This window comes from Eptatretus burgeri, chromosome 2, assembly GCF_056783735.1.
Source record: "Eptatretus burgeri isolate ZD-2024b chromosome 2, Ebu_testis_v1, whole genome shotgun sequence".
Lineage (NCBI taxonomy): Eukaryota > Metazoa > Chordata > Myxini > Myxiniformes > Myxinidae > Eptatretus > Eptatretus burgeri.
This window is the reverse complement of record NC_140962.1, coordinates 78,846,253-78,873,752: the sequence shown is the minus strand read 5'-3', so window position 1 is coordinate 78,873,752 and position 27,500 is coordinate 78,846,253. Positions and strand designations below refer to the sequence as shown.

Sequence of the window (27,500 nt, the reverse complement as noted above, 5' to 3'; positions counted from 1 at the left end):
CAAATTTCATTTGCATCAGTTACATCCCGTCACGATTCCTTCCCATCCTATAGAACCATGGATGTGACTTCAGGATTTTGTTGTGGTTGTAAAGCGGCTATTTCAGTTCATAACTAATCACGTTTTGAATGTTTTTGTTTTGCCCGTCTTGGCATTTTCTTCCTTTCGGGGGAGGGTGGGTGCAATTGGGATTATCCTAGCTATATAACCACAATGTATTATATATGCACATAAGCAGTACACATGTTTTCCTTTCATATATACGTAACCCGGGTTAATTATATTTTTGGAAGCAATCGAGACAGTGGTCTGTTGCCTCTACATCGCCACAAGGGATGTGTCAGAATAATGTGTTGTATGCTTGGAACAAGATCACCTGGAGGGTGAGTATTCTGCTTTGGTATTAATAATCATAAGGTAATAACCTGACCCCCTGGTGGCTCCCGTGGGGGGGGGGGGTGCTTCTCATGATAATAATGATGATGGTTTATCATGACATAAAAATAATGATCATGATAATGGTAGTGATAATAATAATAATAATAATAATTATGTGACACTGTGATGGTGAAGGTGATAATGATAATAATGATAATGGTACATAATGATCGTGATAATGATGATAATAATGATAATGATAATGATGATGGTACATAATGACAATGATAAGAATGAAATGATACTCATAATGATGATGTTGACAATGGTAATAATGATGATGATAATGGTACAAAATAAGAATGGAAATGCCTATCATGATAATGTGACTTCATGATAATGATAAGGGTGACTTGAGGGGAAGTGGGGTGGGTGTTGGTGGGAGAGATGGTACCGTCTGCCGGCATTTTTAATTTTTATATATTTTTTTGTATACCTTGTCAACGCTCGTGTGAGAGCTAACACACAACGCACAGCAAGGAGGGCATGAGACAAGAGGGGAGGGAGTGGGAGGGACAAAACGGTGGGGAACAGAGAGATTAGGAGATCTGTGGAAGGGAGAGGGATGAGATGGGGAACATGGGGAATAGAAGATGGACATTACAGGGACTTTCAGGAAGAAAAGCAGGAAATTTTGAAGGAGGGGGCTTGGGTGGATTATCGGGGGTAGAAAAGATCGAGGATTTGGATGGGGGTGAACAGCTGTTTTGAGGGCCTGGAGGGAAGAATGGGAATGAATAGAGTGAGGGAGTTTATTTCAAAGGCGGGAAAAAAGAGGAATGAAAGAGTGAAGGTGAGCAGTGATTCGTGATTTTGGTAGTTTTACCAGAAGGGGGTTGTTGGCGGACCTTGAGTGCCCTGTGGAAATGTGGTGGGGACAAATTGCAGAGAGAGCGGGGGGCGGGGGGGACGAGGCTGGAGAGGAGACGGTAGGAGACAGAAAGACCACCGACCAACCTGCGGTGATTGAGTGAGAGGCCCAAAGACAGCCTCATCGCGGGAGATTCCAATGATCCGAAATGCCTTGGTTTCTACAGTGTGAAGCCGAGAAAGGTGGGACGCAGGAGCACCAGCCCAGAGGGGAGAGCAGTACTCCATCAGGCTCTGGACAAAAGCTTTGTAAGTGGTCAGGAGCTCAAGAGGGCCGAGGAAGGACTTTGCACGACGGAGGATTCCCAGTCGGCGACTGACTTTGGAGGCGATGTTTGAAATATCTTTCCCAGGAAAGGTCATGGCAGATAGTGAGACCCAGAAGCTTGAAAGAAAGGACTTCTTCCAGAGGATTGTTGAGAAAGTGTATTGGGAGGGTTCCAAGCAGTCCTTTCGAAGAGACATAGTGAGAGTGTGAGATTTATCCAGATTGAAAGACATGTTCCACGTGTTGGACCAGTTTGTGATTTTATCTAGATCTGCAGTGAGCAAAGAAGCTGCTGCTTGCCGGTCTGAGGGATGACCGATGGTACGGCAGAGGGTGGAGTCATCAGCAAAGAGATATAGAGTATTTTCCAGAGAGTCGGAGAGATCAATGATGAAAACCAGAAAAAGAACAGGGCCCAGAACACTACCTTGAGGAACTCCAGCCTGGACAGGAAGAGGGGATGAAAGAATTCCATTTTGGGCCACATGTTGACTGCGACAGGAGAGGAAGTCTGCGAGCCATGAGTGGAGATGGCCTGGGATACCATAAGAAGAGAGTTTGGTGAGCAGGGCAGGGTGCCAGACTGTGTCAAAAGCATGTGATATGTCCAAGGATACGGCTCGGATTTCCTGTCTGGCATTGAGGACCTCCATCCATTGTTGGGAGAGCAGAAGCAGCATATCCAGGGTAGAGTGACCTGGTCTGAATCTAAATTGATAATCGGAAATCAAGCCATTGGAGAAGAGGAAGGATGTAATGTCTGAAGCGATGATGGATTCCATAACCTTGCTGATGATTGGGAGAAGGCTGATTGGTCTGTCGTTGCAGGGATCTGTTTTTGCACCTTTTTTATGCAGGGCAGTGATGTTAGCAGATTTCCAAGCAGATGGCAGATGACCTTGAGCAAATGAGATGGTCAATAGAACAGAGAGAGGGTGAGCAAGAGCAGAAAAGCAGACTTTGAGGACACGTGGGCTGATGCTGTCTGGACCGGTTGCAGAATCTGAGTCGAGGTTTGACAGCAAGCTCTCCACCTTGTCAGGAGAAAAGGACACAGAGTCCAGAGACAGTTGGGTGCGACTGGGTAAGGTGGGTAAAGAAAGTGAAGGGTTTAGGACACAAGATTTAGCTGCAAACACCGAGTTTAGGCATTCAGCTTTTTCACGTGCGGTATCAGCAGTGCGGCCATTTGAGGTGAGGGAGGGGATGGAGGGGGAACATACACCAGAAACAGATTTGATTCGACGCCACCAGGATTTTGAGGATGGAGAGAGGTTTGAGAGTTCAGACTTGAGATTAGAAAGATGTTGTTTTCTGGCTCTCCTGAGGGTAGATACACACTTGTTCCGAGCTTTATGGAAGGAACTGAGATTGCCCTCAGTTGGGATTGCTTTCCATGAGGCAAAGGCAAGTTGTTTCAGGACAACTGCCTCACCACAAGCTTCAGTGAACCAAGGGCGGGAGGAAGGGTAGGACAACTGAAGACAAGAGGGGATAAATCTGTGCATGAGGGAGAGCAAGTTTCTTTGAAAGAATTCCCAGTACGAGTTGATGTTTGAGAAAGTAGCGATAGGAGACCAGTCTATAAGTTTGAGGGCTGCTTGGAGACCCTGCCAGTCGGCTTGAGTGAAATGCCAGACTCGACGGCGGTGAGGTGGTTCTCTGATAATAGCCAGAGAGATGTCCACTTTGACAAGGACATGGTCAGAAGAACCGATTGGAGCGGGAGAAGAGCAGCAGATATTGTCAGCGAAATTTGTCAAAATCAGATCCAGAAGAGATGCAGTACCATTGGTTGAGATCCGGGTCGGGAAGTTGACCAATTGAATCAGTCCCAATGAGTCGCAGAAAGCTTTTGCTGAGGTGCCATGGCAGGTGAGAGAGGTACCCACACCAAGCCAACTGGCATGATGACAATTGAAGTCACCACATAAGAGGAAGAGAGAGTTTGGATGAGAAGATAGAAGATGGTCCATGTTTTCGGATAGTGGGTGTAGATGGAGTCATCACTGTTAGGTGGACGGTACAGTAAACATATAAACATGGGGTGGGAGTGGAGGGGAAGCCGTAGCCAGAGGTATTCCTGGGGGTGTGGGGGAGTGAGAGCAGTGCATGGAGAGTGAGGAATAGAGTCTTTGATGAAGAGAGCAACTCCTCCACCAGGACGAGGCTCAGGTCTGTCATACCGGAGGAGGGAATAAGCAGGGAGAGATACTTGGGAGTCAGACACATCTTGGGGGAGGAAAGTTTCTGTTCGGCAGATTATGTCTGGTTTGTCAGTGGCAACCTGTATGGAAAGATCTGAAAGGTTTGAGCGAAGGCCCCGGATATTTGAGGTCCACACTTTTAATGAAGAGGTTGGGGAGGAGGCTTTGGGTGCAGGGGGTGGAGGGGGGAGGGGGAGGGGAGGACAAGGGACAAGGGGGGAGGTAAGGAGGGTTGTTGAAAGAGTGTGGGGAATTGCAGAATAGCTTGGGGAGGGGGCCGAATGAGGAGGAGAAAAGGCTCTGTGGTGCTGGGGAAGAGGGGGGACAAGAGAGGGGAAGAAGGCAGTTGAGGATTTGAGGAGGTGGAGTGAAGAGATGGAGGTGAGAGGGCAGTGGAAGTAGGCAGCTTTCTGGATGAGAGGTGGGGCAACTTTGAGAAGGATTAGTGAGGGGGATGAATGGTGGGTGAAGGGGGAATTTTTGAGAGATGTGAGAGGGAGGCTTGGAGGGAGAAGAGTGGGATGGTTGCTTTGAGAGTGAGGGGTGAGAGGGGTGAGTTGGCACTGAAGTTGGAAAAAAAGAATAGTTGAACAAAAGCAAACATTCATAGCAAACTGTGGTTTTTAAAAGTTTTAGTTCAGAGATGCGATTAAATACAATTCTTGATGGATGCAATAAAGGTGAATTCAGAGAATGGAGAGAAGAAACGCTGTAACAGTTGGATTTTTAGGCAAGGTATGAAGGAGAGATCGAATTGAGAGCAGTCTGTTTAAATCGCAGAGTCGTGCATTGTGATACAGTAAAGAGTACCACACATGTGAAAGAGGAAGATGAAGCATTATAAGAGATCGTTTTTGTTGTTATTATTGATGTTTGAGAGAGTTTTCAACAGATTAGTTCATGGAAGTGTTGTAGAAAAAAATTGAGGAAGAAGAAGAGGAGATGAAGAAGAAGAGGAGATGAAGAAGAAGAGGAGATGAAGAATAAGATTTGCGACTCGTGAGTGTGCAAGGAGAAAGGTTGCGTTTTTTTTAAATCTCAGATAAGAAATAGAGTGATTAGTTGGGAGGGGTGGGGGACGTTAGGAAAGTGGGGAAGATAGAAATTGAAGGTAATGGGGAGAAAAAACAAATAAACATGATCGTACACCAAGGGGAACCAGTGGGCCTCAAGCCTCAAGGGTAGGCCTCAAGCACCCGGTAAGACAAGGTCGAGAAAATCTCACAAAATAGCACGATTTTTGAAATAAAACCAAACTAGGAACACACAGTCACATGTACATGAGAAAAATAAACAGTTAAAGCAGGACAGATAACGACCGGAAACTTAACTTTGAGATCGTCAGCAGAGAGCCCCGAAGGAGACTTGTCGACGCTCCAAACCCAGAACCGGAATTTATACAAGATTGAACAAAATTGGGTACGATAAAACAGCACATTCAAAGGGGTCATACTAAACTCAACCCGGACACTGCCCGGAGACATCCATGTTGTGGGGGAGGGCGGAGGTGGGAGGGGCTTTGGGAGGACATAAGCATGAGGGGAGGAGAAGGGAAGGAAGAGCATTTTCCTTCTATCGTTGAATAAAGCCACGCCATTTTTCATGCCTTCATTTAATTTCTGCACATGTTTTACAGTTAAAATGTGATAAGCCCCAGAATATCTTAACCTGGGCCAAATTTTGAAATTTAAATGGCGGAATTGATCCAAGAGAGTTGTATGCTTGTGGATGGGGTTTGGGAGGAGGTTAGCATGAGGGGAAGGAAAGGCAGCATGAGGGGAGCGTAAGGTAAGGCAGCATGAGGGGAGGGGAAGGGAAGGGAAGGCAGCGTGAGAGGAGGTTGAAGGGAAGGCAGCGTGAAAGGATGGAAGGGAAGGTTGTGTGAGGGGAAGGGAAGTCAGCATGAAGGGAGGGAATGTAAGGCAGCATTGAGAGGAAGGGAAGGCAGCATGAGGGGAAGAGAAGGGAAGGCTGCGTGAGGGGAAAGGAAGGCAGCGTGGTGATATACTCATATCTTTAATCCCACATGTGTACAGATTCTCACCAGCACACACAACTTTCCCCACACCCACACTGCACGGCATGTCCCGTGTGGCTTCGCCAATGCAGCATGTCCAATCTCTCATGCTGAAGCACATGGTTCGCGTGATGGCTGCATAATCTCCACTTTGGCAGCAGGGGCTCGTTTGCGAGTTTGGTTCCTGCGTCTGCGAGCCGCGCACACCACACACACGTCACCAACCAAGCATGCTGACACGCGCACACCCCCCCCCCCCCCCCCCGTGGAGAGTCTCCATTACAAATCTCAATTACAAATCCCAATATACCTATTTATACCACATCCATGTGTGCTGTCTATGGACCTCTTCGTGCTTGCAGCAACTGCTGACTGCACCTGCCGATAGGGACACACCGCCAACTCCTGCTGCACGGATATGCTCTCCCGTGGGGTCACGCGTGCCCTGCTTGCATTCTCCCCCTTACGTGCCCTAATTTCCTCCTTGGCGGAGTTCCGAACATGATTTTTGATTTGTAGGGCGCTCGCCATGTTGCTTAAGCACTCAGTCAAGCACTTCAACGAAATGGTTGATCAGGAACAGCTGGTTTGGTAAGTAATTCACGATCATTCATACTAAACACCACCTGGAGATGCCCATCGTGTCAAACAATGTGTGAATTGGACAAATGAATACTTTTATTAGCAGTCATAATTGCTGCAAAGGTCAATTCTGCAGTTTAATTTTTTTATTTCACTCAGGTTAAGAGATTCTCTTGCTTATCCCATATGTGGAAATTATATAAAGGCATGAACATTTGAGTCTCCAGGCATTTATAAGTATTGTAATGTATCCAGCGATTCGTTGGTGTGAAGCTCAACAATCAGCAATGTATACAGCACTTCAGAGGAATGAAGCTTTATCGTACAGACACCGACCTGTTCCAAGGCATGGGATATTTGAGCTGCGTGGCCAAAGTGGCTGATTAAGACCCCGAGCTGGGAAAGCTGAATGCAGGCTGATCAAAGGTAAGACTGTTTCTGGTTTCCCCATAAATTATCTTCAAAAGCGGTGTTCAAATTTACCTAAACACCCAATTTTCACTCTGACACTTCCTTGGAGTTCCCTTCGTATGCAAGCAAAGTTTTATGCCGCTAGGTTTCATGGTTTTGGAGTTATGAAAGAGACACACACACACAATTTATTTTTAACTGTTGTTTTCATCAAGTTTAGTTCGAGTACGAGGCGGACGCAGACAGGCTTTGCATTGTGAGATAATTTCTAGTTTCATCTTACTTCGCAGAATAATTTGAAGAATGTATTTGCGAATTCCTCGGCTCACAACAGGTGGGATCATTGAGCCTATTTGCAGGAACCTGCTGGCAATGGATGAGAGACATGGTCCAGGCAATATGATTCACGTTATGTGTAACAGGTTTTGATTTTATTTCATAAGAAAGACAATATTTTATAATCTATCAATTCAGCTTTTTGTGCTCTTTGGAATGGCTTCCATATAAAACATTCAAAACAATGTCATTGCTGGCAGCACTTTTTTTTCCATGCTTATATCTTTCCATCTCTGACTACATTGGTATGATGATGTAAGGCATTGAAATTGTTTCAAGCTATAATGAGATCCATACGAGCACACGCACAAAGCTTACCTTCTTACTTGCTATCGTTGAGCTTTGCGAGGGAAACGTTTTCATTTATGATTTTGCACTGCTCATTAAAGCCAAACCTTGTGCCCTTTGGCCGCGGAATGAATCCATAATGACTGCGTCTCTTTCCAATTGCTTCAAAACCTCGTGATATATGACTTAATGCATCTTCTCTGGTTCCAAGAAGGTCAAGGTTGAGGCACACCATGTTGATTACGATTTCAATCTCTAAATGAAAGTCTTGCTTTCCTCTTTGCAGAAAGTGTCTTTGCTAAACCATAGGTCACGGGTTTTTGGCTTAGCATGCGCTCTTATGAAACAAGTGCATGGAAAGAATGCAACTTCATGTTTCATGATCCCTGAGCTGTCGGGCTGTGGTCCTTCGGAAGCTGTATTCCCCCCCCCCCTTCGCCCCGCCAAACAAACCTCCAACCACCCTCCCAACGGAGACGGTTTGAAGTGATTTTGAGCCAACCAAGTGTTCCAGGTCATAAATGAATTGTCATATTGAGGAAGGGGGGGTTACAATCACTGCTTAAACATTGTAATTCTTGAACTTTAAAACAAGCATCTTGAGTTCACACTCAAAGAGAATTACACCTTCCCTTGATTTGTTTTCAAAGAGCTGTAAATGGTCTCCTTTTCCATTTTTATCAGGTATTTCATTGCTTTTTTAAGGCCGGGGTACTCTCAGTATATTGTGGCCAGGTTGGTTGGTTGGGTAACCGAAAAACCTAGTTGAAGACCGGCCGTCTCATAAAAACATAGCGAAGACTGGCCTTCTCATGTAGATTTGCCTCGGGGTTGTTTAGTCTGGGTTTGAATCTTAACCCAGCTATAAACTGTCATCCTAGTATTTCACAGGCAGGGTGATACATCAATGTGTGTGCCGGAGGACCTGCTGTGCAGCACTGGTTTTTGTTGGAAGATCCCACAGTGTCTTTCACGAACAGCAGACGAGTTATGTTTTGGCATCTTGAACATGGAGTGGCGATTTGTGCATGATTGATACATGTCTTGAAATGTTTCTCAACTTGTCATGAATGCTCCGAAGCTCTGGGAGGAGTATGGGCCTTTATTTTTCATTATTATATCGTGGGCACCATTTTAATGATGAAAGCACTGACTTGTATCCTGGTTTTGGACGTCACATTTACTATTTATCATGTGCATGTTTTCCAGATAGCTCTTCTGCGAGCTCACAATTGGTTCAGTGTGTGCATGTGTCATCAAAGCAGTGCTGATATTTGCAGATACAGCTGTGAAAACTTCTAATCTCATTAAGGACCCATAATATCACCAACTTACATTCAGGGAAGTGAAATTACTTGAATCGTTTAGCATACTATACAACTTAACAAGACTCCCCAAAGACCAGCTGAAGCACCAGCAATAATTTAATCTTCTTTGTTTTGGTCCCACTGTACAATTCTATCCATCTTGTGATGCCAAATCCTTTGTACTTTCTTCTTCTTCTTCACCTCTTTTGATATGCATCACATGGCTGCAGGTAGCATCATTTTCTGGGGGTGCAGCTATACGGCTGTACGTTTGAGAAATAATTTGTAATTTATTCATGGTGTCGGTGATAAATCGCACACTCTTCACAAAGGACACCATGGGATCTCTAACACCCACAAACTGATGCCGTCCATTCGAGGGACAAACACACACATTGATGCCTCGCCCTGCTTGCGAAGCACTCGGGTGACTGTCTTTCCTGGGCCGGCATTTGAACCCAGGCAAGATAGCTCATCCAGCTCCTCTGTACTTACGTCTCGAGTCCAGGCTATCCTGCCAGCACCTTTATACCTTGATTGGGTTTATTTCTTTCAATGTGGATTGTTTACTAATGCAATGTGGAAAAGAAAAAGATTCATGTAAATTATGTTGTCTTGGAGTTTGGTCATGCTTCCTAAAACTCATTTTAAGCACCATCCTTTGGAGTATTGTACCGAGGTCAGCGTAATGATTACCCAACAACTGCTGGTAATTAATTTCATCTGCTGGGACTTAATTTGCGCTCAAATGTGGCGAGTGATCACTTGAGAAGCTTTGGGCAAAAGGAAACTTCCAGTAAGAAAGCGATTCTTTTCTTTTCCAGTTTAATCCGCATCCACTGGAGAGTGAAGTCTTCATTGTTGGACAAGCGAATGCCTATGATACAAATCACGTGTGACACAAGGCTTGTTGCATTTTGACATGATCCAGGCGGCTTGAAAAAGGAGGCCTTTCATATTAATCCTGTGTTATAAGTTTTTAAGGGTTTACTGTAAAAACGCAGTGGTGATACTGTTCTTCAAGTGTTTTTTTCTCCTGACTGAGGGGTTGTTGCTTAATATAACCTTGTGAAATTCTGCTGCAGAAGTGTTGCAAGGTTGTAAAACAAATTTGTAGGAGAAGTGCTCTCACGTGCAAGAGATTCGTTGATGAAAATAAAAATTGTTTTGAACATCCTGTTTTGCCCCCACCAAGCCGATGCACAAAGTAACGTGGTGAAAGTTTGCAAGGGGCATGGTCTTGTTTAACTGGAGGGGACATCATGACTGATGGCAGTTGTGTTGATCTCAAACAAGGAATACCCGACTTGAGCCGTTTTAATTACCGCATGTTCAGACACACTCAGACCTGTCGCATAATGCCTGACTTAATTAGACACTCCATTGCATCGTTGATTGGGTTTTCTTTTCATATCCCGGGTTCTAATTGCGCACCGCAATTGGCAGGTCTCGCTCTTTCCGTGCACTCTCCAGCCCTGTAATGAGATTCGTTGCCTTTCTCCGAGGAGGGCACTTCACCACGCGCCATGCCGACACCCTTAGTTCCTCATTCCAAGAGCAGATTGAATTCCATTGTCTACCTGCTCTCCGTGGGAATCTAGCCGCTCTCCCCGCGAGGTCATTCCCATCGTGACTCGATTACAAAACTAGGGGCTCGCTCATAATGATTTTTTTTTTTATTTTTTTTTACAATCGTTATAATGGTAAATGCATACGGATTAAGAGCATCAAAACTATGGAGATAAAACGTACAAATTTGTTGTTGATTCGGTGTGCATTAATTAACAGATTAGTAGTCCTTGTAATGGCTAGTTTCACTCTGACAGACGAGACAAACAATGGATTATATCAACTAAAAGTTGACATCATGTTTACTGCAGTGGAAAATGATGTGCGACTGATGTTTTAAGTGATAGCCCTTCAGCAGAGCAAAGGAGGTCTCACAAAGGGTCAGAACCTAACGGCCAGCCACACCTCATTTCATATTATTTCCCACAGTGCGAAATAATACTCTTATCAACCTTTAGTTGATAAAATCCAGACATTATGTTAATTATAAAATAATTGTTTTTTTTTTTCTTTGGGCCTTCTCATAAAAACATAGCGAAGACCTTGTGTGTGTGTTTTGCAAAAATGCAGTGACCCTACGTATACATGTTCTTTAACGACCCTAACCCCTAGTTCCTCTTTTGTTAATTATCAAAGAGCTGTTAAAAAAAAATAATAATCAGTTGGTGACTGTCCATGGCTACCTTAATCCTGGTAGCAACCACACATGGTGCTTGTGGATGAATGTGCTTGAATTCCAGAGAGCGCATTGTGACATTTTGTAAAATTCATGCCATTTAGTATTGATGCCTTTATTTGGCAAAAGGTTATTCAATGCATTAATAATGACCTTCTAAAAAATTTTTGGTAAATCACCAGTTAATCAAATTTCCATTGGAGGTTCAATCATGATGCTGAACCACAATGCACCTCATTGATCATTTATTTCAAGAAATATAAGCCGTTTTTCTCTCGATGAAACTTGTATGCCCAATATATCACAGGTAACATTATGCAGACAATGGGCTTTTGGTTTTCTCCTGAAATGCTTGTATAGCTTCTCTGCTAGTATACGGCTGTCAGTCATGGTATTTCCACTGCAAGTGTCTGGCCTAACAGATTTGAGCACGTGTGAACACTTGAGCTTAAATGAGTTCATTTTGTCCAACATTTGAGGTTCTCAAAAACTACAACATACTGCTGGTATATTCTGAACAGTACTGTGACAAAGAAACACTATCCCTGAGAAATGTTTCACTTTCTTGGATAAAGGTGAGGCTCGTGGAAGAGGTATAACACAGAACAAAACAAAATATCTGCTTGGACACTGGAAAGTGAGGAAACATGAAGAGAAGGGTAGTGGGACGCAACAGAGGAACACTTGGAGGATGAAAGGGCAAGGAGAAGAACATGAGGAGAGGGGAGGAAGACACAGGTGGTGAACAAGCTGGAAATTTGCTCAACTACAAAAGGTAAGGGACTGATAGAACAGAAAAGGAAATCTGGGGAAAGGTGCAAGGCAGGGGTTCCGGCCCAAAATGGAGAGCGGTGCTGTATCGAGCTGTGGATCAAGGGCCTGTAGGTTGTTGGAAGTTTGTATTTACCGACGAAAAACTTGGTATTACAGAGGATGCCCAGTCAGCGACCGACTTTGCAGGCCAACTCTGAGGTGTGGTTTGTCTATGAGAGATTGTTTCTGGTGGTATGGCCCAAATGTTTGAGAGACTGAATTTCTTTGAGAGGCTCGTCAAGGAAGTAAATGGGAGAATTGATTAGATGGTCCTTTCGTGGAGACAGAGTGAGAGTGTGAGATTTGCCAGAGTTTTTTGTCTTTATAGGAGTGAGACTCATGGAAGAGCATGGTAGACCTGACAGTGGGACAAATGCCAATGGAATAAAGAAAGAGGAAAGGAAGAGAGGAAGGTTGAAAGACATTCCCAGTGTTAGACTGGCTCCTCGTTATATCGAGGTCTGCAGCAAGGGAAGAGGTTGCTGGCTGCTGCTTGCTTATCTGAACAATGAGGGGTATTACAATAGCGTATGGAGTTGGTGAAAATACAGATGGTTTTTGCAGAGAATCAGAAAGATTGCTGATGATGTTATCAGCGAAAAGGCCTGTGTAAAGGAGTCGGAGAGAGGGGTTCATGAAGATCTCAGAAAGGTCTGTGGAAAGGGTATCGTGTTTATTGTGGGCGATTTAAATTTTCCAGGGATAGATTGGGTTCAGGAATAGGAAAAGAATAGAACTCAGGAGGATTTCCTACCACTATTTCAGGATTGCTTTTTAAGCCAGTTTGTAGAATGCCCAAGACGAGGGAGAGGGGTGTGGTGTTAGATGTTTTTAAAGCAATGATCACATTATGGTTGAAGAAGTTAAGGGAGAAGAAATTTGGGGACAAGCAATTCTGAACATGGTGCTTGTGGATGAATGGGTTTGAATTCCAGAGAGCGCATAATGACATTTTGTAAAATTGATGCCATTCCACTTTGTCACCTCACTTTTTGCTCTGCAAAACTTGTAGTTGAGAGGCTGGGTTGTTGTTGAGATGTGGAGTTCACGATAGTAAGATAAGGCTGTTTAGATTTCAGGAAGGCAACCTTTGAAGGTATTGTTACGGGCCGGGGTGAGAGGCTCATCACAAGGGGAAATGCTCGGGTTCCTCCCGAACACCTGGTCCTGAGGCCACCAGTCACGGATAACTCTGCGGCCCGGTGGGTTGATCAACAACCACAAACGCCGATTGGACTGCCGATCCTGGCAGGGTTTCACTACTTCGCTTGGGTACCTTACCTTATCACGGCCGTAGCATACAAGCTTCATGCCCTCATCGCCCACCCAGATTACTGCCGAGCAATACAGTGGGTGTGCGCTGGCTAACCAGTGCAAATCACATGGGGGCACTTTCCCGCTAACCTCCCAGCTAACACTAAACTTCCCTAACACTAAAATAAACGAAACTATATGGCTAACACTAAACATAAACTTCCCGGCAAACACTAACGTGCGGACGACAGCTGACCAATGGAGGAAAAGACACAGATGAACTGGCTAGAAATGTCTCAAACCTTTACGAGTAAATTTATTTAATCAACACACTCACATAAATAAAAGGACATATTTATTCACAATCTAACAGAGCACATTAATTCACCATCACATCAAGCACAATGATGGATATTTACAATAAAAGCAATGGAAGCACATTCAAATGACACACGATGAAAGTAATTACCTCAACACTTATGAAGCCCACTGAGGACAATCTTATCTATCGCTACACATAGTGCATAACGAGTCATCAATTATCTGGGAAAGATATGGCGAGGGTTTGAGAACATGGAGAAAAGAGTAGAGTTTGGTACGACTCCGGCTCACCCAAAACAGACAGTGCAGGCCTGCATTGGTCCCAATGTGAATGGGAGGGGGGATGGAGTGTATGGAAGGAGGTACTCAGGGTAAGCGTATGTCAGTGGTATGTCAGTTTGATGTGCACAGATGGTTGGGAACCACCAAGTTCATGGGTTGGTATAGAGAATACAAACAGACGATCAGCGCTCCAAAGAACCCATTAGCGCCTTGTTCAGAGATGCGTGAAGGCAATTAACCTCCTGCTTCAGCAGAGTCGAGTAAGCATGCACTCTCCAGCTCAGATAAAGCCATACAGGCAGCAAACAATACACTCTGGTAATGCTCTGCTCTTGGACCCCTCAATGGTGCTGTCTATGTGCCCCTCGGTGGCAGCTCGCTCTCCCCACATGTCTTCCTGGCGGTTCCCCTTGGCGGCTTTGCACTCGCTGGCACGCACATGCCTTTTATCTGGTCCAGCACGGGCATGACTTAGAGCCCCTCCCGTGGCATCTCCTCATTGGTCCCAGTGTGTTGAAGGTTCGAGTACTTCCACACCATTCCACAGACGATGGGCCACCCTTGGTCCTTCCACTGTTTGTCCTTCTGCTGTCTGGATCCCAGCCTTGGTTCCTTCCATTGTCTGTTCTGAAAAGAATCGATGCTTATTGTGGTGGTGACAGTTCCATTAATGCAAAGTGTAACGTGTTTTTATTTGAAAATGAAAGGTTTTTAGGTGGTGTAAATAAAAAGAATCGAACCCCTTCTGTCCTTCAATTATGTTTTTCTCCAACCGTTATTCGTGTGGGTTTTTCAGGATTATTTTCGTCGGGACCTATTTATGATCATGACTTGATGGTGACGAAATGAAGGTTTTCGATGGAACATGGGAGTCAAATGACGAAGGAGATGAAAGTACGAGCAGGTGATGTTAAATTAAGATTGGTGAAAGGGTGAAGCGTTACTAAGGCCTAAGTCACATTTGCTCTACGGCTAGGATACGGCGGCCGTACCCCCCCCCCCCCGAATTGACAGAAACTTGCGGCGACCGCAGAGTTTCTGAGGTGGCCTCAGGGTGGCCCTACGCTGTATGGCTATCTTTTACAGGCCGTAGGGGTCGCCGTGGAATTATAGCGCGGAGTTATAACTTTTTTCATTTCTACGTTGGCCGTAGCAATTCGACAAGCCATAGCCGTAGCTGTGACGTAGATGTGTTCCACGTCGACCGTATGTAGGGCGTACGGTGGGCTTGCGTTATTCGTGCGGCTGCCGTAGGCTCTTATCAATGAAAAATGAATTTTGCCAACCCCCCAAAAATTATGGCGGCCGCACTATTTCCACGGTCGCCGTACGGTGGCCTTGCAGTCTGTGTGACTACCTGCGGGCAACGCAGGGTCGACGCACGGTTCCCCTATGCCCGCCGTGCATCCTACGTAGGCCTCCGTGGCAGTCTGCGTCCACCGTGCGTCCACCGTGTGCTACCGCTAGAGATCGGAGTATAGGTGTTTGCCACCAGTGTTGGGCACAAAAGCAATAATCCGATAACAGATAATTATCAAAGTTTACTTTTTTATCGGACTATTATCGGAAGTTAACTACCATTTATCGTTATCGGACCAGTTAACTTCCGATAACTCGATTTTTTAGTCCGATAATGTCCGTTATTTTTTGTCCGCTAACATTTTTATCATTTCCGGGTTGCATTTCGCCGTTTCCGGGTCGCATGTTCTTGGTGTGTTTGTCAGGTCGTGCGTTGTGTCCTTGACCCATCCCGTGAACCTCGCAATGCATGTTGGACTCCGTCCGGTTAAACGTGCTGTGTGTGCTGTGTGTCGCCTTGTGGGCACCTTGAGGCTACCTCGCGTCTGCCTTGAAAATTCAATGGCCGCCGCAGGGACGCCCTAAGCTCACCGTGCGACATCAAATGAAAGACCATACGGCACCCCCACGTTTTCGGTCTCCACAATTTCTAAATACGCCGTGCGGCTCCCCGAAAAAAAGAAACATATGTGACTGCTACATTGTGTGACCGTAGAAATACTGCGGCCGCCCTATAATTGCTCGTGGCCGCCGAGCCAAATGTAACTTAGGCCGAAGGGAAGCATGAAATGTGGAGATGAAGAACGGCAGGGAACGGGATACTGGATGATTACCGTGTAGATTTCCCGATAGATTACTGGATAGATAGATAAGAAGGGAAAGTCCAAGCTAAACCCACAAAACTTATATATCCCTCAAATCTCGAAACACAGGGAGGGACATCTAATCTACAAATCTAATGAATGACATATAATAGTTCACTCTGGGAACCTACGTGTCTCTTGTGTGCTTGAGGGTGTATTTGCAAAACCACAGCAGTATGATAAGATAATTAGGTGCCCAATATTGGGAGAAACTAGCATGTGGGCAGTTGCCATCTGAAAAATTGGCAAACTTCAAGGAGAAATTGTGTCAGATGCAGAGTAGGTATATATTCATTGAGTTGTAAAGGTAAAAGCAGAAAGTGACCAGGGTAGATGAGTAAGGAGGTAAACAGTGTTATTAAAGATAAGCATAAGGCTTTCATTAAGCACAAAATAACAAGACTAGAGTCTGACTCACATGAGTAAACAGAGACGAGTTAAGAAAATAACTCGACAAACCAAAAGATAATATGAAAAGGATATGGCCAAAAATATTAACCTTAACAGCAAGAACTTCGTTCAGCATGTAACACTGTTAGTGGTGAAGAAAAGGTTAAGACAAGTGTGGATGCCTTGAGGAATAGTACAGGATAATTCATGGATAATTGTGAGATATCCAAATGTCAAGGAAAATGTCTCCAAGGAATTGGCAGGGAAATGAAGAAAATTCCAGCCAGCCGTTATCACCAGCAAGAAACGAAAATGGCCAAACATACCCATCAAGAAACTGGTAAAAGCTGAAGGGTTCTGCATGCTCGCAGAACTGCAATGCTGTAACGAATAGACTTCTTAAGTTTTATTTTTTTTTCTGAAATGTCAAAGGTCGTATGAGAGCTAACACACAGAATGCACAACAAGAGGAACAGAAGACAAGAGGGGCGGAAGAGGGAAGGAAAAAAAAAAACAGTGAGCAACAGAGACATCATGAGATCTGTGGAAGGGAGAGGGATGGGGTGGGTTACACAGGGAAAATAAGATGGACTTTCAGGAAGGAAAGCAAAGAATTTGAAGGAGGTGGGTTTGTTGTGGATTAGCAGGGGTAGAAAAGATTGTGGTTTTGGATGGGGGAAGATAAGAGATAGTGGTGAACAGCTGTTTTGAAGACTTGGAGGAAAGAGTGGGATTGAAGAGAGTATGGAAGTTTGTTCCAAAGGCTGGAAAAAAGAGGAATGAAAGAGTGAAGGTAAGCAGTGATTTGTGATTTTGGTAGTTTTACCAGAAGGGGGTTGTTGGCGGATCTTGAGCGCCCTGCGGTCATATGGGGGAGGGAGGGGTGGGGTGGAAACATGAGACGTATCTCGCAGACAGAGCAAGGGGGGGGCGAGTTCAGAGAGGAGATGGCAGAAGACAGAAAGACCACTGACCTGACTGTAGTGAGAGAGTGAGAGACCCAAAGACTCAATCTCATCGTGGGAGATACCAATGATCCTAAATGCCTTGGTTTCCACAGCGTGAAGCCGACAAGAATGAGAGGCAGGAGCACCAGCTCAGAGGAGAGAGAGCAGTAGATGTCCACCGTCAGGCTATGGACAAAAGCTTTGTCGATGGTCAGGAGCTCAGGTGTGCCAAGGAAGGACTTTGCACAATGGAAGATGCCCAGTCGGTGACTGGCTTTGGAAGCCAGCTTGGAAATGTGGGAGAGATATGGGAGATGGCTCTGATTTCCTGTCTGGCATTGAGAACCTCCATTCATTGTTGGGAGAGCAGAAGCAGCATATCCAGGGTAGAGTGACCTGGTCTGAATCCAAAGTGGTGATCGGAAATCAAGCCATTGAAGAAGAGGAAGGACTTAATGTCTGAATCGATGATGGATTCCATAACCTTGCTGATGGTTGGGAGAAGGCTGAGTCATCTCTAGTTGCAGGGACCTGTTTTTGCACCTTTGTTATGCAGAGCGGTAATGTTTGCTGATTTCCAAGCAGATGGCAGATGACCTTGAGCAAATGAGAGGGTGAGTAAAACAGAGAGAGGGTGAGCAAGAGCAGCAGAGCAGGTTTTTCAGACACATGGGTTGCTGCCATCTGGACCAATTGCAGAATCTGAGTCGAGGTTTGACAGGAAGCTCTCCACCTTGTCAGGAGAAAAGGACAAAGATTCCAGGAACAACTGAGTGTGACTGGATAAGGTGGGTACAGAAAGCGATGGGTTTTTGGACATAAGATTTATAAGCAAACACGGAGTTTCGGCATTCAGCCTTTTCACATGCAACACCAGCTATGCAGCCATTTGAGGTAATGGAGGGCATGGAGGGGGAACATACACCAGAAACAGACTTAACAAGTGGTGCCAGGCACAACAAATCCCGCCCATTTATTGACGAAGTTTTGAGCGAAAAACGATTTTCACCTTTTCGTGACCTGACCTTGACCTTTGACCTAATTGGACCCAAAAGTTAATGGGGTCGTCCGAGGTTTATAACCCACCTGTGGATACAATTTGACAGTGTTTGAGCCAGCCGTTTTCCCATAAAGTTGTATTTTCGTAACCATGTTTTAGTTTTAATGGAAAATTTGTAATTTTGACCGATGACCATGACCCTCAAAACTTCGGACCCTACCGATCTTCACAAATATGCATTTTTCACTATAGTAATGGGTAGGATTATAAGTGCCAAATAGAATAAGGTTCACTATAAGCTTAGTTTGAAGTAAATCGGATCATTTTTGACGAAGTTATGAGCGAAAAACGATTTTGATCTTTTCGTGACCTTGACCTTGACCTTTGATCCAATTGGACCCAAAAGTTAATGGGTTCGTCCAAGGTTCTTTGCCCACCTGTGGATTAAATTTGATACTGTTTGCTAAAGCCGTTTCGGCGTAAAGTTGCTAACAGACAGACAGACAGACAGACAAACAAACAGACAAACAAACCGGACGATTACAATATCCTGCTCCCTCCCTCTGGGGGGCGGGATAACTAGATGCCACCAGGATTTGGAGGAAGGAGACAGGCTTGAGAGTTCAGACTTGAGATTCGAAATATGTTGTTTTCTGGCTCTGCTGAGGGTAGACACACACTTGTTTTGTGGAAGGAAGGAACTGAGATTGCCTTCATTTGGATTCGTCTTCCATGAGGTGTCGGCAAGATGTTTCAGAACAACTGCTTCACCACAAGCTTTAGTGAACCATGGGTGGGAGGAAGGGGAGGACAACTGAAGATGACATGGGATAAATCTGTGTTTGAGACAGAGCAAGTTTCTTTGAAAGAATTCCCAGGACAAGTTGATGTCGGAGAAAGTTGAGATGGGAGACCAGTCTCGAAATTTGATGGCTGCTTGAAGTCCCTGCCAGTCATTTTGAGTGAAATGCCAAACTTGATGGCACTGAGGTAGTTCTTTAATAACAGCCAGAGAGATATCTGCTTCAACAAGCATGTGGTCAGATGAACCGATTGAAGCGAAGGAAGAACAGCATATATTTTCAGGGAAATTGGTCAAAATCAGATCGAGAAGAGATGGAGTACGGTTGGTTGAGATCCGGGTCGGGAAGTTGACAGATTGTGTCAGTCCCAGTGAGTCACAGAAGTCTTTTGCTGAAGTGCCATGGCAGGTGAGAGAGGTACCCACACCCAGCCAACTGGCATGATAACAATTGAAGTCACCACAAAGGAGGAAGAGAGAGTTCTAAAGGGAGGATAGAAGTTGGTCCATGTTTTTGGATCGTGAGATGTAAATGGAGTCATCACTGTTTGATGGACAGTACAACACAAAAAACATAAGGTGGGGGTGGAAGGGAAGCCATGGCCAGAGGTATTCCTGGGAGTGTGGTGGAGTGAAGGCAGTGCATACAGAGTGAGAAACAGTGTCTTTGATGAAGAAAGCAACTCCGCTGCAGGATGAGGCTCAGGTCTCTCATACCGGAGGAGGGAGTAACCAGTGAGAGATACTCGGGAGTCAGAGATGTCTTGAAGGGGGAAAGTTTATGTTAAGCGTTGAGGTCCACACTGTTGAAGAAGTGGGAGGGGAGAAGTATTTGGGTACAGAGGAGGGGAGGTGGGGGAGGGTAGGATGAGGAAGGAAAGGGGGAGGGGGGTAAGGAGAGTTGTTGAAAAAGTGTGGGGGGTTGGAGAAGAGCTAGGGGAGAGGGTCGGATGAGGAGGAGAAAAGGCTCATTGATGATGTGTTGAGGTACAGTGGGGAGTAATAAGAGAGGGGGCAGAGGGCAGTTGAAGATTGGAAGAGGTGGAACGATGAGATCTAAGAGAGAGGGTGGGGGAAGGGGGCAGCTTTGTGGATATGAGGGGGGCAACTTTGAGAAGGGGGAGTGAGGGGGAGGTTGGAGGGAGAAGGGTGAGAAGGGACAGTTGAGGGAGAATAGTGTGAGGGGAGTTTTTGAGAAAAATGAGAGGGAAGCTTGGAGTGGGAAAGAGTGTGAAGGTTGCTTTGAGAGGGAGGGGAGATGATGAGAACAGACACAGCCAAGGTGCAGGAGGGTGATGGGAGAGGTGGGGAGAGTGGAAGCATGAGACTTGGTAGTGGTACAGTGAAGAAGGTAGTGGGCAGGGGGAGGGACAAGATTTGAGGGATTGAGAAGAGGAGGAGGTGTGCTGAGAGGAAGGAAGGAGCATGTTTGTGGTGATAAGTGTACTGATTGAGATAGTGAAATATCTGTTTGCTTAGAATGGAGCCCACGGATGTTAGAACACCACACACTTTGGGACAACAGAGGAGAATCTGATACTGAAGCAGAAGACAGTGAAGAGGTGCCAAGAGTGGAGGTAGGATGAGGGGCAAGATGGGAGGAGTAAGGAGAGGGGCTAACAGGTGAGGCGTTAGGAGGAGGTAGAATTAAGAAGGTGGAGTGAATTGGTACTGAAGTTGGGAAAAAAAGGACGATTGATGGAACACAAATACGCATTGCAAACTGGGATTTTTTTTAGCTTTTTAAGTCAGAGATGCGATTAAAGACACTACGTGAGGGATGCAAGAAAAGAGAATGAAGAGAATTGAGAAAAGAAACATTGTAACAGTGGGACGTTTTTGACACGGGATTAAGGAAAGGTCAAATTTAAAACGGTCTGAAGAAGAAGAAGAAGAAGAAGAAGAAGAAGAAGAAGAAGAAGAAGAAGAAGAAGAAGAAGAAGAAGAAGAAGAGTAGTGAATTATGATCCAATACTGAGAACCACGCGTGTGAAAGAGGAAGTTGTAACATTTTAAGAGACCGTTTTTATTTTTATTTTTTAGAGACCAATAAAGATTATGTAAGATGAGGTAAAGGAAAGGTTGAAGAGAAATTGTGAAGGTGTTTGGTGAATTTGGATCAGCAAACAGAAGGAAGCTGGTTGGGATGAAGAAAGTACAGAAAGAAGAAGAGGGGGAGAGAAACACGTGGTTACGGGAGGTGTAAGGTGAGAAGTTAAAAGAATAAAGAATTTTTTTTAAGGTTAGGTAAGATTAGGTAAAGGAAAGGTTGAAGAAAAAAATTGTGAGGGTGTCTGGTGAATGTGGGTCGGCAAAAGAAGGAGATGGTCGATCGGCAGAAGAAGGAGGAAGAAGAGTCGGTCCAGGAAGTCACGTGGTTATGTGGGTGTATAATGTGAGTGAAAAGGGTTTTCTTGTTTTTTTTTTAAATATCTTTTAAGACATGAAACAGAGGGTATAGTTGAGAGGGATCGAAGGAGGGCAGAGGAAAAAGTAGGGATAAAAACGGATGGTAATATGGAGAAAATACAATCTACATGATCACGCCCACAAACAGGAAGAAGGTTAGGCCTCAAGGAAACCCGAGATGAAAATTGGACGAAAACTCAACAATTAGCACAAGTTTTAACAAAAGACTGAAGTAGAAACACGCAGTAAACACAGAGATAACAAAATGACAGTAAAAACATGACAAAATTGACCGGAAAAACTTATCTTTGAGAAAGTTGGCAGAGATCCTGAAGAGGAACCACCACCATCGCTCAAGAACCAGAACCGGAAGTGAATTGTGTCTCCATCTCTATGGTTTCAGTGAGAGACTGGATCCACTCATTATCATCCTCAGGTGGATTAAGCAACAGGCAAATGTGCTTGAAAGTATCACTGACCTGATCATTGGTTGGCCATAAACCTTTGAAGCTTGAAGTACTGGCCTTATGATGCAGAAGAAGATGTAAATTAAAGGTTTCACCTTGGCTTGGATAGACTGTGTGGACTCTGCCAATTGGTTGTCGCCTAGTACCTGCAGGTCACACAAGTCACTACCCACTTTGGGGCCACCCCCAAATTGGTCTTGTCCCAGGGCGAACTCAACCCCACTCAAGACCAGGGGTGAGTTGTTTTTTTTTTTAACCCGGGGCAAAACACTCGCCCTGGGGCCAAATGTATTGTGTGACCAAAAGGAAAGTAGAGTTCATCCCGGGTCATTGAGAGCATTCGTAGTGAGTCATCAGTAATTAATGTAACATGATTGGGGTGCAGAGGTCAATATGAAAGCAGACCTCTGTGGTTTTTAATTCTGCATTGTTCCTTTTTCACTTTTGGATGAATGACTTTGTCTGGCTTCTGCATGCAAAATTTTTTGCATGCTTTTGTATTTGTGATTGCCTGCTTTGGCATGCTTTGCTTCCCATGCGGTCAGCCCATCAAATGCATGCATACACACAGTGATCTCTCACACAGGGTTGAAATTTTAAAGTGTAAAATATTCTTGCTCAACCCCGGGGCGAGGACACCTTGGGGCGAATAGAACCTATTGTTACGAATTTGGGAATTCGATCGCACACAACATTCAGGTTCATTTAGTCAGTTATGTCGATAAGTGCTTGTTCCCGAGGTAGTTCACCTTCCATTGTGTAATGGGCAGAAATCGATTAAGTGTGCTGCGATTCAATCTAATAGTTAGGGAGCAATCGCAAAACAATGGAGACGCCCCTCCCCCTCTTCTGCGAAGAGGAAGAAGAGCCTTTCCGTCCTGAATCACGGGACGTAAACAACTCCCTCCCATCCACGGTTGTGCGGGCACGGGGGGACGAGTCACGCCGGGAGCGGGGGAAGGGCGGAGGAGAATAAGGAAGAGATCCTGAGTTGGTTCGGTTGAGGCTTTTCGTGGAGCTTCGGCTTCTGCTTGGCTCGGGTTAGGGTTGAGGCTTTTAGTAAGCTTTTTGCTTCAGCTTTGTTTTTTGCAGGCCTTTGGGTTCTGCTTGGCGAGGGTTGAGACTTTTGGTTCAGTGAGCTTTGGTTCTGCTTGGTGAGGTGGAGGCTTTTTGGAGAGCTTTTTGCTTCGGCTTGGCTTTTCAGCAGACCTTTGGGTTCTGCTTCAGCAGACCTTCGGGCTCTGCTTGGCTCGGTTTGCTTTTTGGGCTCTGGCTTGGTTTGTCGAAGAGAGAGGCTTTGTTCATCAGAAGAGAGTTGAGCTGGTTGCTCGGCTGGCTCTTCTTGGTTCATGGAGCTCTTTGTTCTCCGCTTGGTTCCCGGCTTGGTGTGACTCATCGGCCTCATCTTGGAGGTGGTTCTTCGAGATAGCAACGCATCAACGGGAACGATCGGCGCCTCGTCTCACCAGTACGTGTTCAGAAGCGCGAGAGGATTCGCTGGAGCTCGGGAAGGATCGCGGCTCATGGCGATTGGATCCAGCTCGCTCTCGCTGGAGCCCGAGTCCGAACAGCTTGAAGACCACACGAGGTGGAGAGGTTCGAGATAGGTTCTGGGTTTCAGCTCATCTGTCCTCCCAGCTGGAGTCTGTTATTAAAGGCATCAGCCACCATTTATTGGGTGTGAGTGTGTGCGTACGTGTGTCCGTGGGCCCGTCGAATAAGTAGGAAACTGTTAAGTGCCTGTGTTGTATTAGCTTCACATTGGAATAGAACTCGGCTGAAGTATTTTTGCTCGTGTCTTTTTCCCCATCCCCCCATTCATTGCATTGCCTGTGTTCAACTAAATGTCCCAATGGTTAAATGTCACCTGCTCGTTGCGTCCCTTCCTCTCATTGACTGCCATGGAGCGTTCGGAATGTTAGCTGGCTGTTTATAAGTCGATTAAACGAACATCTGGTCCGATGGGACTTGGCAATATATAACCGCTCGGCAATCGCATACGGAACGAGCTGCTTTCGTGGCTCGTTTTCGTGCAGGTCCCGTTGAGGTGTAGATCCCTGGCATTTCTGTCCACGCGAATAATTAGGTATATCGATAATTTGGCGATTGACCCTGTAGCGCGTGGACAGAAGAGTTGGCTGATCTATGGTGTGTTAAAAACACCTGTAGCTCGGTTTCGGCATTGATCCGGAAGCTACGACTGGATTGCTTGTTCGGTGGGCGCGTGCGGCCGCAATTGTCTGAGGCGGTCATCCGCACGCCGAACGGGCGAGAATCTGCAACACTATTTATCGCTGAACAATTACAAAAAATGATGCAGCGGTGAAGGAATCTTTTGCGGCCCCGGGGCCACCGCAGGGCAAGTTTACTCTGGCGTTCGATGCTATCGTGTAAAGATGTCTTTCATCACGTCTTTCGTCACTCATACGTGGCTTTTTATTTACATACACTAGTAGAGTACCCACCCTCTGGGTAGGTCGAGATTGTTCATTACTTGCTGGGGAAAGTGTAATCTGTGTTTTACAAGAAGACGAGAGATGCTTGTGTAGTGTGTGCCGAAAAGGTTCCAGATGGTCCAAAGGGTACATCCCAATAGTAGTGAGGGTCTCAGGGGTTGAAGGGGTCTAATCTCTGAAGCATGTAAAAAGGGTCTAAAAAGGTCAAAGTGGTCGCAAGCTCGAATTGGTCAAGGGTCCAAACTGTCTAACATGTCTGAAAGGTGTAAGGAGTCTAAATGGTGTTAAGGTCTCAGGGGTCTAAAGGGAATCAAGGGACTTAAATTATGTAAAGGTCTAAATGGTCTGTGGGGTCAAAAGGTTCGAGGAGTCTAAAGGGTATAAAGGGTCGAAACTCTAAAGGATGAAGGGGTCTAAAGGCGTCCAAAGTGTTGAAAGGGATTTAAGGTCCTTGTGGGTCTTAATGGGTCTTGTGGGTCTTTATGGTGTCAGGGGTTATGTACGGTTGAGTTGACTACTGTTGAGTAGTACTGTTGTACTGTTGAGTAGTTGTGGTTTGGGGCAGTTGAATTGAAGAAGAAAGGGGGGAGGAAATGATAGAGTTGGCTTGGGGGAGGGACGGCAGATAGGGGACATAGTTGGGATTGAGGGGTTTGAGGCTTTTGAGGGTGTGGGGTGGGGTAGAGAAGTTGAGGACATTGGGTTTGGAAGGGGTTTGAGGATTTGAAGAAAGGGTGAGGGATCCTCCAAGTCTTTTGGGTCCTCGTGGTCTCTTGGGTCTTTGCGGTCTTTTGGGTCTTTGGGATCTTTTGGGTCATATGGAGTATTTTCTGTCTTTGGGATGTTTAAGGTCTTCGGGGTATTTTTGTCTTTGGAGTCCATTGAGTTTTTGGGGTCTTTTCAGTCTTTTGGGTCTTCAGGGTCTTTTTTGGTCCTTGGGGTCTTTAAGGTATTTTGGGACCTCTGGGGTCATTTCGGTCCTCAGGGTCGTTTGGGTCTTTTGGCTCCTCAGGGAGTGAGGGGGGGGCGGTCTTTTGGGTCCTCTGGGCACTTTAGGTTAAATATTTCAGGTGACAATTGTAGGTGATGCCACGTCAGCTCTCCAACCAAAAGGTGAAGAGCGGAGATATATATATATATATATATATATATATATATATATATATATATATATATATATATATATATATATATATATATATATATATATATATATATATATATATATATATATATATATATATAGATACAGGGTGTCCCAAAAAAATATACAACTTTTCATCTGCAAAGAGGATGGTCATAACATATATATTTTTAAAGATATATGGCTGGATAGAAAGCTGAAAGGTTGATATTTATTGTACCAATGTCAAAATTGCCACCAAAATTTAAATTTTGGGATAGAATCATCGTTTTCTTTTAGACCACATGTTCGACGTAGGCTCCACATTGTCCGATCACTGCCTGCAAATGCGTTTTCATGTTCTCCATCACTTTGGGAAACGTTTCCTGAGGAATGTTCTGGATTTCTCGGTGGATGTTTTCCTTCAGCTGATTTAGAGTCTGATGCCTCGGGTTTCCATAGATCCTGTCCTTGAGATACCCCCACAAGAAGAAGTCTGGAGGAGTAAGGTCAGGGGAATACGGTGGCCACTCAACGTCTTCGTAGAGGGAGATAAAGCGGCCCTCAAAATGTTGGTTGAGAAAACGCCTTGTTTCCCTGGCTGTATGGGGCGGTGGCACATCCTGCTGGAACCACTGGGTTCTCATCTGGATCAGGTTGTTTCTCCTACGGGCCTGAGTATGTAGTTCAGGCAGATCGAATTCCTGAATCATTTCGCGATAGTTCCTCTGGTTTACTGTGCAAGTGCGTCCCTGGTCATCTTCAAAGAAGTATGGACCAATTATCCCATACCAACCAACCGCCACCCACATGGTGACTTTGAGAACAGATCGAGGCACCAGTTCAGTTGATGCATTACCAGGATTTCCAGTTCCCCAGTACCGAAAGTTTTGCTTGTTTACCTCCCCGGACAAGTGAGCATGGCATTCGTCCGTCATGTGAAGTTTTTTGAGGAAGTCTGCATCTTCCTCCAACTTTCCTGAGAGCCAATTTGCAAAGTCTAGTCGTTTGCGTTTCTGTTGATTAGTAAGCACCGTTTCCGTTTGAATTTTGTATGGAAAGGCATGAATGTCTTGGCGAAGGATCGTCTGAACGGTGCTCTTATGAATGTTTGTCTCGGCAGAAAGTCGTCGAATCGATTTTTTTGGACTCTGAACGACCGCCTGTCTCACCATTTCCACATTTTCTTCACTACGAGCTGTCCTCTTCCGACAACTGTGACCCTTGTGAAGGTTACAGATGGTTCCCACATTGGTGAACTGTGCGATGGTGCACTTTATTGTCCGAAAGTTTGGTGCATGGCGCAAGTGGATACCGAAATGTCTCGAGTGAAGACGTTGCACCTGTATGACACTTTTCGTCTGGTGCCAAAGTTCAACAATTTTCGTCTGTTGTTGTACGGTCAGTCTTGGCATTTTTCTGGCGCTTGCTTGGTATCAAAATAAACTTCAGGGTCTCTGCAACAAGAAATGAAGCATTAGTGACAAGATTACTGCTTTTTTGAGGATCAAACGAAGCATTTTAAAAGTTGTATATTTTTTAGGACACCATATATATATGTATATGTATATATATATATATATATATATATATATATATATATATATATATATATATATATATATATATATATATATATATATATATATATATATATATATATATATATACACACATACATACATACATGATCACATACACTTGCTCCATTATATATCAGTAACCTCATTGTGGGCAGTCATTTTCAGGTCTACTTTTCTGCTTTTACTGTTATGTTTATTTCATTCAGTTTATCTTTAATTTATAATGCCTTACCAGATATATAATTAAAATGTCATCTGCAAATCTAAAGTGATTTAACTTTATTCGTTGATACTGTATTTATCCCTTTTTCTTCCCAATCCAATTTCTAAAGACCTCAAGCGTTTGCTTTGAGGAGTTATGAAAATCCAGTGTAGTGTCTCCCTTGGCCTTGGATTTTTAATGCTTGATTGAAATTACATTTATTTCTGTTGAGTGAAATGCTTTTTCATAATCTCCAAATACGAGACATAGCGAGAGCAGGTATTGTCTTGATTTTTTTTTTCATTAGTTTAATTTTATGC

General features: G+C 44.8%; 1 protein-coding gene and 1 long non-coding RNA gene across 12 annotated transcripts in view; one reads left to right on the top strand and one right to left on the bottom strand.

Annotated features, from left to right (window-relative positions):
• Window positions 1-7,825, bottom strand: part of LOC147032394 (uncharacterized) — a 164,074-nt gene extending 156,249 nt beyond the window's left edge. The window contains exons 1-2 of the long non-coding RNA XR_015055148.1: window positions 7,448-7,825; window positions 5,828-5,990 (exon numbers count right to left, since the gene is read on the bottom strand). This is a non-coding gene — a long non-coding RNA (uncharacterized LOC147032394). The remainder of the gene's footprint in view (window positions 1-5,827; window positions 5,991-7,447) is intronic.
• The window catches only part of LOC147032393 (zinc finger protein 385D-like), a 722,012-nt gene that overhangs the window by 591,682 nt on the left and 102,830 nt on the right, over window positions 1-27,500 (top strand). The gene's annotated exons all lie outside the window — the stretch shown is intronic.